This window comes from Propithecus coquereli, unplaced genomic scaffold, assembly GCF_000956105.1.
Source record: "Propithecus coquereli isolate 6110/MARCELLA unplaced genomic scaffold, Pcoq_1.0 Scaffold89, whole genome shotgun sequence".
NCBI lineage: Eukaryota > Metazoa > Chordata > Mammalia > Primates > Indriidae > Propithecus > Propithecus coquereli.
The window spans coordinates 678,833-690,915 of NW_012155173.1; the positions used below are offsets into that span (position 1 = coordinate 678,833).

At 44.4% G+C, this 12,083-nt stretch overlaps 1 protein-coding gene across 1 annotated transcript in view; it reads left to right on the plus strand.

Annotated features, from left to right (window-relative positions):
* The window catches only part of DENND1A (DENN/MADD domain containing 1A), a 567,888-nt gene that overhangs the window by 392,610 nt on the left and 163,195 nt on the right, over window positions 1-12,083 (plus strand). The gene's annotated exons all lie outside the window — the stretch shown is intronic.

The following is a 12,083-nucleotide window of genomic DNA, read 5'->3' on the forward strand; positions in this document are numbered from 1 at the left end:
ATCCTCCTGCCTCAGCCTCTTGAGTAGCTGGGACTACAGGTGTGTGCCACCACACCTGGCTAATTTTTCCAATTTTTTGTGGAGATGGGGTCTCACTCTTGCTCAGGCTGGTCTTGAACTCCTGGCCTCAAGCCATCCTCCTGCCTCAGCCTCCCAAAGTGCTAGGATTACAGGTATTAGCCACTGCGTCTGGCCTATTTTGGGATTTTAAACTGCACCATGTTGAACATCCTTATATAAATCTTCATGCATCTGCATAAATTCTTAGGTACATTCCCTGACATGGATTTACTGGGTCAAAGGATGCAAGAGCATTTAAGGCCTTTGATACATAGGGTGAGGGAGGAAGCTGGTGGCCAGAAACAGGTAGAAGTCTGCAGGGGGGAGCCCCTGAGGCAGATGGCAGGGCAGGGCATGAGGACGGCAGGAGTCTGGGGGATGAAGAGAGCCGGCAGGGGAGAAGGCAGGGGGTAGGGGGAATGCAGGGCAGCCTCACAGTGGTTCTCGCCACGCAGGGTGCTGGGGTGCTGACCGCACAGGTCAGGGTGGGTGGTTTTCCACCCTGGGCCAGTGGCGCAGTCATGGATCTCAGGTCACTGCAAAGGCACAGCGTTGTGTTTTGTTTAAAACAGGACATGTGACAGACTTCAGCGCGCTCCTCACTGTTCTACTTCTACCTACCTTGTGACTTTGAGCAGGTTACTTTGCCCCTCTCATCCTCAGTTCCTCTTCCGTAAAATGGATGTGTGATCCCCTCCATGCAGGACTGCAGAGAAGCTTAAATAAGCCCAGCCCGGCGCCTGCCCTGTCAGCCCTGCGAAGATTAGCACTGTCCCCCGTCCCTAGCCTGCCTCCTCTCTGCTGAGCAGGCCCTCCAGCCTGGAGCAGGTTGGGGGACAGCTCCCGAGCGGCCCCGCCTGGCTCCGTGAGGGGGATCAAGCTTTGGCCTGTGAGGCAGAGATGGGCAGCTCCCCCTCTGCAGCAGGGTTGAAAGACCCTTTCCCTGGCTCAGAGCTCACTTGAGATTTCTAACTCCTTGGCCTTTCTTTTTCCTTTCCTACTGGAAAAAATTCAAAATGCAGCTGGCCAGGGAGACTCTTGATCTTTGTTTTCTTTCCCCAGTCCAGGAGGAGGAGGAAGGGGCCACTTGCTGAGGCCCAGCCCTGGGCCCGGCGCTGGGCTGCTCCTTTGCGTCCATCCGTGCCTCGTGCCTTCCGCTGGTCTGCTGGGGAGGCCGGAGCCGGGCCCAGGGCGGGAGGGCCCGCGTGGGCTCACTGGTGGTGCGTCTCTTCAGGCCAGGTGAACTGTTTCAAAGGGCTCTCTCGGGGATCAGAAAGTGAGACGCCAAGGGTGTCCAGCCACGGCCAAGTCCACTGCCTCCTCTGTGGCTCCCACCAGGTCGGAGCTCAGCTCCTCTGCCAGTTGCTTCACATCCACGACGCCAGCTGTTCTCATGACGGCCCCTCACTGGCCACTGCACAGACGGGGGATGGAGCTCAGACTGGCAGTGGCTTCCTGCGATACAGTAGAGCCAGGGGGCAGCCTCCAAACCTAGGTTTCCTCCACCACACCCTCCCATCTGTCTTTGTTCTAGTTTCCACGTGTCCCGTGTTAATGACTCTCTCTCTGCTTTTCTAGTGCCAGGCGCAGGTTATGGCACAGTATGTAGGCATCAGTGAGTATATTTTGGAATAATGGACAGAGGAATGGGTGAAAGAAATTAGGGAACAGAGAAGCCTTTGAGGCAGGGGGTTGGCCCTCAGCCTCTGTTTGGTGCATATACATTGCATGCTGTCCTGTCTTCGGCTTTGGAGGTTGCTGCTGCCTGACGGAGGGGAGGGTGTCTGCAAATCACAAGGGCATGTGACCCATTTTTCAGTCACCTGGAGAAAATCAGATGCAAAGCCCAAGATATTTAACAATATCAGCCAAGCCAACTTGTTCTTCTCTACTTAAATGACAGAACCACAAGCAGCCAGGCAGCCCCATTCGGAGAAACCCCCTTTATCCATGTCAAGCGCAGCCCGGGCTCCAGCTCATTTATTTAGGCCTTTCTTGCTCTCTGACACGCCTCCCAGCAGTTGCCAGGCAACTCTGGGAGTAGCAGTGTGTGTTAGGGATTAACTAGTTAGGGCTGGGGTCCTTTTTGGCAAGAAGGGGATAAAAGACAAATGATTTTAATTGCTAGGCCAAGCATCCTTTCTCTGCTTGGTAGAAGGTTGCAACTTTTGGCAGATGCATATAGCAGTGTGGTTCTTGAATTTGTCTTGAATGTTCCCCTTTCTTCCTTCTAGGGAGAACGAATGAATTTTTAAAAGAATCTTTTACCTCACTTCTTTGTTTAAAATTATATCATCATAAAATCTGAGTAAGACAAACCCCACCCCCTTTGAAAGACATTTCATAGCACAATGGTGTCAGTTTTAAAGAACTTTTGAAGATAGATTTGTGTGCTTTCATTTCATCTCTTTTTTTGCTCGGAGTTTCTTATTTCACAGCTCATACTACATGGAGTCATCCTAAAACTGTGCATTTGAAGACACCTCCCCCCAGTCTGGCCCACTGCAGGTCTATGGTAAATGTTAAATTAAAAAGCAAAATGCATCCATGGACATTGGTGCTTGAAGATGCTTCCTCTCCGGCGCGGGTATCCACGGAAAGGCCAGTGTAGACAGAGCATTATGGGAGTTGTTTATTCAACTAGCTCTTGTGGCCTCCTCTGGGCCAGCCTGCTAGCCAGACTTCGGAGGTGAATGGAGCACAGCCCCTGCCCTCGAGGGGCGAATGCTGGAGCGGGGGCAGCAAGCAAACCGCTTAAACAGGCGGCAGCCCACTCCCCGCAGTCGTGCTTGCTTAGTCCATCCCACGAGGCCAGCTTCCAGGTTTGGCTGTGGGTATACTGGTGTCATCCACCTTACGGCCCCTGATTTTGCCCATGATTCTGCTGAGTCATATTTATCCACTTAAAACCCCTTGAAGACACAGAAGTTAAGATAAAAGCAGATTGATAGCCTGGCTTTCAAGCATGAATGCACGAGGCCGTGTCGGAGCAGGTTGAGAAAACACTGCATGTATCTGTATACTGGTTGAGTAACTCTGTTGATCTCATGGGTTTTAAAAAAAAAAAACAAAAAAAATCACCTATTTTTATATTTTTTTAGTATAATAGAAAATAGAAAAATATTTTAAGAAATAGAAAAATTAAAACATCACCATAGTCCTATCAAACGTATGCATGCCTTTCATATATACTCTATTTTCATGACGCAAAGGGTTTACATAACTACAATGAAATCTAAGTTAAAAGTTGATTTCTCTCCCATTTAGCACGATATCACATGCATTTTTACATGGAGGCAGAATATGCCGTCAAGTACAGCTACCGTAATTTCTGTAACCACTCTCCCATGTCCGGCATTTAAGTTGTTTCCAATCTTTTGGTATTATAATTAATATCCCACCAAACACCTTTGTGAATAAAGCTTTGAAATGCTACATTTTGAAGCCCTCCAAGTAGAAGAAATATCAGTCTGTGAGCAGGAGTCTGACTGTAGGGACCAAACTGGTCACAGACTCACTAAGAGGCAGATTTCGGTTGACTCAGCCTAAGAATGATTCAAGACAGAAAGAATTAAGAACCCTTGATGGGGTGGTGTGTGCTCCCTGCCCTCCAAAGAAAAGCAGAGGATTCCCAGAACACACATAAGGGATATGACTAATAGGTCTGTGCCTCCATCTCGTGCTAAAAAAAAAGGTTTGAGGGCTGGGCACGGTGGCTCACGCCCGTAATCCTAGCACTCTGGGAGGCCGAGGTGGGAGGATCACTTGAGGTCATCAGGAGTTTGAGACTAGCTTGAGCAAGAGCGAGACCCCATCTCTACTAAAAATAGAAAAATTATCCGGGTGTGGTGGTGCACGCCTGTAGTCCCAGCTACTCAGGAGGCTGAGGCAGGAGGATCGTTTGAGCCCAGAGGTTTGAGGTTGCTGTGAGCTAGGCTGACGCCATTACACTCTAGCCAGGGTGAAAAAATGAGACTTTGTCTCAAAAAAAAAAAAAAAAAGGTTGGAGGAACCCTTAAGACACTGTGTACGGTACAGCAGGATGAGAAATAAGGAAGTAAGGAAACCCGGGGAAAGGGGGAATTAGGTAAGTTAGGTACAGCCTGGAGCGCGTGTGCCTGCGTGAGGCTCTGGGTCCTCCACTCCGCAAGGGAATGGTGGAGCCAGGACTCAACCCCATCTGCTTAAAGAGCCATTCCTTTTTTAAAAGTTGTGGTACTATATACATATATACACATATATTTTACGTATATGTAATATAAAATTTGTCATTTTAACCATTGTTAAGTATCAAGTTCAATGATGTTAATTGCATTCACAATGTAGTACAACCGTCACCACTATCTATTTTCATCGCCCCCAATAGAAACTCTGTACCCATTAAGCAATAACTTCCATTTCCCTCTCGCCACAGCCCTTGGTAACGTCTAATCTAATTTCTATCTCTATGAATTTGCCTATTGTAGGTATATCATAGAAGTAGAACCATATAATATTTGTCCTTTGTGTCTGGTTTATTTCATTTAGCATGATTTCAAAGTTTATCCGGTTTATAGCGTATTTCAGAACTCCAGCCCTTTTTAAGACTGAGTAATATTCCACTGTGTATGTGTATGTATTTGTACACACACACACAGACACACCTCCCTACATTTTGTTTAGCCATTTATCTGTTGATGGACACTTCTGCTGTTTCCACTTTTGGGCTATTGTGAATAATGTTGCTATGAGCATGCTTTGTAGGAAAAGTGTGTGAGAAGTTTTCTTCTTTTTTCCTTTTTTTGAGATAGGGTCTCATTCTGTCACCCGGGCTGGAGTGCAGTGGCGTGATCATAGCTCATTGCAGCTGGAATCAATCAATCCTCCTACCTCAGCCTCCCAAGTAGCTAGGACTACAAGTGCATGCCACCATATTCAGCTTTTTTTTTTTTTTTAATTTTTTGTAGAGACAGGATCTTGCTGTGTGGCTCAGGCTGGTCTCGAACTCCTGGCCTCAAGCAATCCTCCCAACTCAGCCTCCCAAAGTGTTGAGATTATAGGCGCGAGCCACCACATCCAGCTTGTGAAAGGTTTTCTTATTTTCCAGTTTATTTTAGGCAAGTAGCTATCTACTTGCCTTGGAATTACTATCTACTTGGAATTATCGCCAAATCCTACATGCCTGAGCTAAGCAGATGCATGGACTTTGGGAGTCTAAGGTAGACTGGAGAAGGGGCTGGTAACTTATTGGTTACCGTTTCTTCTCATTTTAGCAGTCATCTCAAGTCAAGATCATGTCCTGGAAATGAAGCAGAGATAAGGGGAGGCGCTTTCACCTCTGGGACCCCAATCACCAGCACTGTAGCTTTGTGGCTCTCAGTAGCTAAGGAGGCTACCAAGTGTGATGGAAAGAGTGTGGCCTTCGGAATCACCTGGGGTTTAACTCTGGCTCTGTCATCAGTTAACCTCTCTGAGCCTCAATTTCCTTATTTGTGAAATGGAAATCACCCCTGCTTTGTGGGACTATTGGGAAAATAGCAATGACACATGTAAAACACCAGCACAGTGCCTTGGTGATAGTAGCTATTAAATAAATGGCAGTGATCTTTCCTGGGTGACAGGAAAGTACAGGAAAAGGAGAAGAATGAGACTGCCACATTCTAGAGCAGTAGTGTCCACACTTGTTCATCTGGTGTCAGAGTACCTGCAACTGTGCAAAACACAGCGAAATTCTGGCTTATGTAGTCCTAGCCTTTGAGCTAATTGTGCAAGTATGGCTTTTATCTCAAATGATACATAAAGGATTTGAAAGAAATCACATATTATTTCCTTTAATATTTACTTGGTATTTATTCACGTTATTGCTTACCAGCACCTACAGGTAAATGGGGGTGGTAGGTACCAAAGATTTAAAAATAGGGTCATTTTAAAAACTAAAGTTCTTAAAGTATAAAAGAAAATATAATTGAGGAGTTTTGGTGTTTTTTCTCTTTTTTTTGCTATTTCATCAAACCATTTTTTGCCTGTTGAGAAAAGATGACCGTTCAATATTGGCACCAAATCTCCCCCGTCCACATCACAGGGACACTGATGTTGCTCAGGAGCACAGTTTGGGAGTCCTTGTTACCCTGGAGTCACACAATAAATGATGGACGAACTGAGAACCGTTGTTCTAGAAGTAGACTGCCCAAGTAAAAAGTAGGTCCCTAAGTGAGAGAAGATGAGAACTGGCAGGAAATCTACTTAAACACTATGATCAAGCTCAACTGAATGATTTCAAAGAGCATCACTGAATATGATTAAAACGAAATTGCTGTATGTTCTAAAATACTTGAGAAATAAAACACAGCTAGTGTATCTTAGACTATCCTGGAGGAATTGTAGGTTTTCTCTTGGGCTCATTTAATAATCCTGGCTCCTTTCTGACTTTGCTCCTTTAGGGTGGGGCCATGTTTTATATGCCTGGTGTCTCTCACAGAGTCTGGTATTTAGTAGGTTCTCGTTAAATGTTTATTGAACAAATGAATGACTGATACCTATTAATATTTTCCCATGCTATGCATCAGAAATACTGTGGTCATATTCACATTTCAGTGTAATATAGATACTTAGTTTTAAAAAAAAAATTTTGTCCACAGCTTCATCTTAGAGTATGAGAAGAATAGGCCCACACAGATACCACACAATGAATGTGTAAACGTAAAACAAAGGCTCGGCCCAGAAGCTACATGGTGCTAACCGAAGGCATTCAGGGTCTGGAGAGGATCGTCCTCTATGAAATCCTCATGCGCAGTAAATATTCTGTTCTAGTTAGAAATACACAAAAGGGGAGTGTGTTCATGGATTAACCTGAATCCGCGGTGGCAGTTTTAAATACCGTATCTTTGTGGAAGCAGCGGCAAAGAGAAATGGTTGTTGTTACTGGTGTTTTAAATCAAATTATCTCACTTTAGGGTCTTTTACTTTTTCAGTGAGACTCTGAGAGTGAAATCTTTCTGATCCATTTTCAAGCAGCGGTAACATTTGACAATTTGGAGCCTGAAACAGGGCTATATGGCCTCATATGTGTAGCTAGATTGTGAGCTTCTCAAGAACAGGATGGCTTATTCTTTTTTTATACCCTCAGCACACAGTAGAGGCTCAGTAACATAAGATGGAGGGATGGGAGGTTTGTCCTATGGAGGACATTATAGTATTTATGATGATTAGAGGGTAAAACTGTAGATTTCTTGCCATACCCCACCCCCACTGCCAGCCCTCGGACATACATCCACATTGATTCTCTGTGGGGTCTGGATGCAGGGCTACATCACATTCAGTCTGACACTTCCCTTCCACAAAGAAATGGAAGCCTGCTCCAGAGGGCAGTGGCGTGTCATCTTTGCTCATGTATCCCTGGCAGAGAGCCTCATACATAGAAGATGCTCAGTGCTGTACGTTGAATGTAGGAAATTATCACACTTTGTAATTATCATATAGTTCCTTCATTGTTGGGGAGCTATAAAAGAGTTTTGTTAAATAAATCATTAAGACTTAAAGTCTTAGGGAAAAGAAAAGAATATCAAGCATTTATTATATGCCAGGCTCTTTACATAGATTCCCTTATTTAATTTTTACAGCCCCATATGGAGAGTGTGGTGTAGCCCCATTTTGCTGATGAGAAACCGAGGCTAGAAAAGGTTATGTCACTTTTTAAGAAGTGGCAGAGCTAGGATTCGGACCCTCCATCTGCCTCATTCTAGCGACCACGCTCTTTCCTCTGACCGCTCTCTGCAATGGTGACTACCATATGGTCCGTGTTACATGCAGTTTGAGGGCATTTCAGGAGAAAACTGAGCTGGTTTCCTCTTAGGAGTCAATTTCTCCAATCTGTGCAAATGTTTCTTGACAAATAAGGGTTAAACTAACACCATTTATAAACTATTTTGCAAGGGGGAAATGTCAAAATTTTATATATCTTTTTAAAAACATTCCTTTAATAGATAATTTTAATTGCCTAATATTTTGTTGTTTAAATATTTGATATTTATAGTGATAATTGGATGGAAAAGTAAAACACTAGTAAGTATACACTTCCTCCTCTTTTCCTGGGCTGACACCTAGTGGCTACCTTTCTCACAGCAGTGTTAATCCATGTTTCTTGATGGTTGTTTTTCAGTTGATTGTAGGATGAAAAAAATAAATTACTGTTATTATAATAAAAGTAGCCACATTAATATAAAGTTGGTTTATTAGGTATCATCTTAACAGTAGAGCTTTTATTTTATTTACTGTGAATTTTAAGTAAGTTATAATTAAGCCTTGGTAGCAGAAAACGCTACAAGCATTTGAAATCTTGGGATACTTCTTCCCCTGCAGATGTGACCAGGTGCCCGCTCTGCCCTGGACACGGGCTTGCACACACTCACAAATAAGACTCGGTCAATGCTCTTAAGGACAGTGCAGCGGCAGAGAAGGAAAGTAAGCAGAGTTGCAATAGGGGTGGTGACCGCTATGATAGAATGTTGTATATGGCGGTAGGTGTTCAAATGCACGACTAATCACTTCTGCCTGGGTGCTGAGGGGAAGCTTTCCAGGGAAGGATGCATCTGGGATGAGGCCTCACAGAAGGAATGGGCATTCCCTAGGAGCAGGGGAAAGAAGTAGCACACGCAGAGGCAAGGGGCCCTCAAACAACGTGGCATGGTCGGATCTGTGAGGCGTCGTGTGGCTGGAGCATACACAGGAAGGAGTGTAGCTAGGGATGCGTGGAGCAGTGGTCAGTTTCCAGTCCATGAAGGACCTTGAAGGCCACTGGAGGACTTAGCACTAATACCATGAACCAGCATTTCTAGAACTGTGTTCCTTGAAATATTAGACCCAAAGCTGTTGGTATGTTTTCTGATTCCATAAAATTCAGAATTGTTACATTGCATATACTGTAACCTTTTTTTTTTTATATATAATGCACATTACAAAGCCCAGCTGTGAAGAAATCTGGTTAACTTTGTTTAATCAAGCATTTTTCAGAACCCTTTTTCATCACGAAATACCTAGGAACATTCCGTGCATCTAGTACTCCTCTCAATAGTTTGGGAAGCGCTGCTAAAGCTAATGGTTGATGGTGAATTTTTCTTGCTCTAGGGCTGTGGAATTAGGATACCAGCTGTGTTCATTTTACCCCAATCTCATGGCTGTGAACCTCAGAAAAAGAAAAGCATGTTCTTTCTTCAAAGCACTTCTTGTCTGGCCAGAGGTTTTTGGCCAACAGGTGGTCTTGAGACACAGAGCCCAGTCGTCATTCGGCTTCCCCAGCTCAGGACCACGGGCTGCTGCTTGGTGCCCTAGGTCCAGCAACTTAATCAATATATTGGTCAGGATCTAACCAGGACAACAGAAACCACTCAGTGTTTACAACAGAGGAGAAAATAATGCAAGGAAATGGTTACACAAGTGACAGAGAAGCTGAGACTCAAAAGAGGGCAAAGAGGTAATCCAGAGATGAGGAATAGCCAAGGTGGTGCTCCTGAGGCCAGAGGCCAGGGTCACTTGACCAAAGCTGGTACCTGTGGGTCTGTGCAGTGGCCACTTGAGTTACTTGAGTTGAGGAGGTGAACCGTTGCTGGATAGCCCACCCAAGCAGAGAGAGGGTGGAGAGATACTCAAGCTTCTCCCGTTGTCCTCTTCCTAATCTCTCACTGATTCCTTGCGTGGGCCAGAGCGGGAAGCCAGCTGCTCTGGGAGCCCAGGGCACTCAGCATGCAGAGGGCAGCCTCCTGTCCATACCAAGCAGAAGAGGAGGGTGAGGTCAAGCAGTCTCAGAACCAGCATTACCAGATCCCAAACAGTAAGGCTGTTTAGTGACCAGGCAAATAATATATGATCAATAACACGGTGAAGTTAAAAGCGCCTTGATTTGTGGTTAGACTTGATGCCAAACTGGACTCTGCCTCTTCTAAGCTGTGTGACTCTAGGCAAGTTGCTGTACCTTTCTGAACCCTATTTCCTCAACTATAAAATAGAGAAGAGAATCTCTACTTGAATTATACCTTCACAGAGCTTCCTTGACATACGTCTGGCCGGTTCCTGTTTTATAATGAAACAAGAACAAGGTGTTTCAAAGTTTATAGGCTTATTCTGGAGCTAACAGGAATGTCAGAAATCCACATGTTATTGATTGACTACCCCCCCCCAAAGTCAATGAATTCGCTGAAGTTTTATTAGCTAGCAATTATTATCTAGAAGATATCTAATATTTTATCTTAATATATTCTCTTTCTGGAGGCATGAGGGTGGGGGAAAGCTTGTAAAATGTGCAATGGAATATTTGAGTGTTGTAGAGATACTCTGCACGTATTGCAGGAATCAATTTGGTACGGGCTAAAGAAAATTGAGATTCCAGGAGAGCTACCACTTAAGAGCTGTGAAATCTTGGGAATCACTTCCTCCCTGAGCCACAGGTTTTTCATTTGTTCAATGGGGATAAAAATGCCACCCTCGTAAAATTGTTTTAAGAATTAAATACAATGGCAGATGCAAAGTACTTGTCCTCTGTTCATCTTCCTTGCCCTCCACAACAAACTTTTTATCCAGTGAATGCCCAATTCACCAGCAGTCACATTCCATGGAGGCGTGGCAGGATTTTTGGAAAGCCTTTAACTGGAGATTATTTATGTTTGGTTTGCTGGCCCCTGTTAGTAATGTGACCTGGCAGGTCTCCACTCAACCCTGTTTCCATCAGTCACAGCTCACTGGCATTATTCATAAGCCAGTTGCCTGAGACTTTCTGTGCCCATATTCCTACTGTGATGCATTGTCACTCTCATCTTCATAATAAAAATGGTTTGTAGGTTTTGAGCTTGTCCTGAGCAAGTCAACTGCCAGCTTAAAAGGCCTTTATCTATTTTCTGAAGGGAACCTTTTATCCCAAGTTGATTAGTTTTATCCTCAGCTGATAAACATTGCAAAAAAAGTATGGAAAGGAAAAAACTGGTATTTATTGAACACCTACTTCTTGCCCTATATTTAAATTTTCTTGGTTAAATGTGCACACTATTTTCCCCAACTTGCTAGAGAAGAAACTTAAAGCAGAGAGAGTTGAAATATCTTAATTCAACACCTTTGAACAAACTAAGACCCTATAAAACCAGACACTGTTCTAGATGTTTGGGGACTTAGCAGTGAGCACAATAAAGTCCTGGCCCTCAAATCTCTTATATTTTAGGAAGACACAGATAGTAAACAGAGATGAAAGTCAACATATAATGTGTCAGACACTATTAAGTGTCATGCAGAAAAAGAAAGCTGAAGAAGGGCATAGAGACAGCCCCCGGTGAGGCAGGTGTCGGTAAGAGATGGAGTCGGATTGGAGCCACGTCTGTCTGCCTCTAGAGCTCACGGTTTTTCCACCGGTCCCATGCTGCTTCTCATCCTCTTTGGGGATAGTTTCCAGCATCTAGTGAGGAAACATGAACTCTAGCATCTTACCTCTTAGTCTGGAGTTGATAATTCAATGTGGCAGGGTGGTGACTTCGCATTCCTAGGGTACAGAAAACATTTTTGCTGCACTCCCTGCTGTCAGCAGCATGTAGCTGTTTCTTTCGTCTCTCTGATTTCCCAGACACATTTAATCTTGATGCAGAAAGCATCTTGCCAGCTTGGACTCGAGCCCTAGTGCTGAGGAGACCAGTCTGTCCTAGAGGAGGGTCTCTGTGACTGCTGGGCTCAAAGGAGCTCATCACTTCTTTCTTCTCTACTTCTAAGAAGTGATGCTCTAGGGAGTAGCTTATGTAATCTTAATATCTGTTTCCTGATCTTTAGGATTCAGTAAATCAGTCTAATTCCATAAATAGATGCTGACACCTGCTCTGCCAGGCCCAGCGGCAAGCACTAAAAGAGATGGATCGAATATGGGACCTGCTCACAGGAGTCAGAAAGACCTGGGTTCTAAATACCACATTACCACTTTTCTATTTATGTAATTGGGGGCAAGTTAATTAACTGCTCTGTGCTTCAGTTCCCTCATCTGTAAAATGGGCAGAATAAATGTAATCTGCCTCATAGGA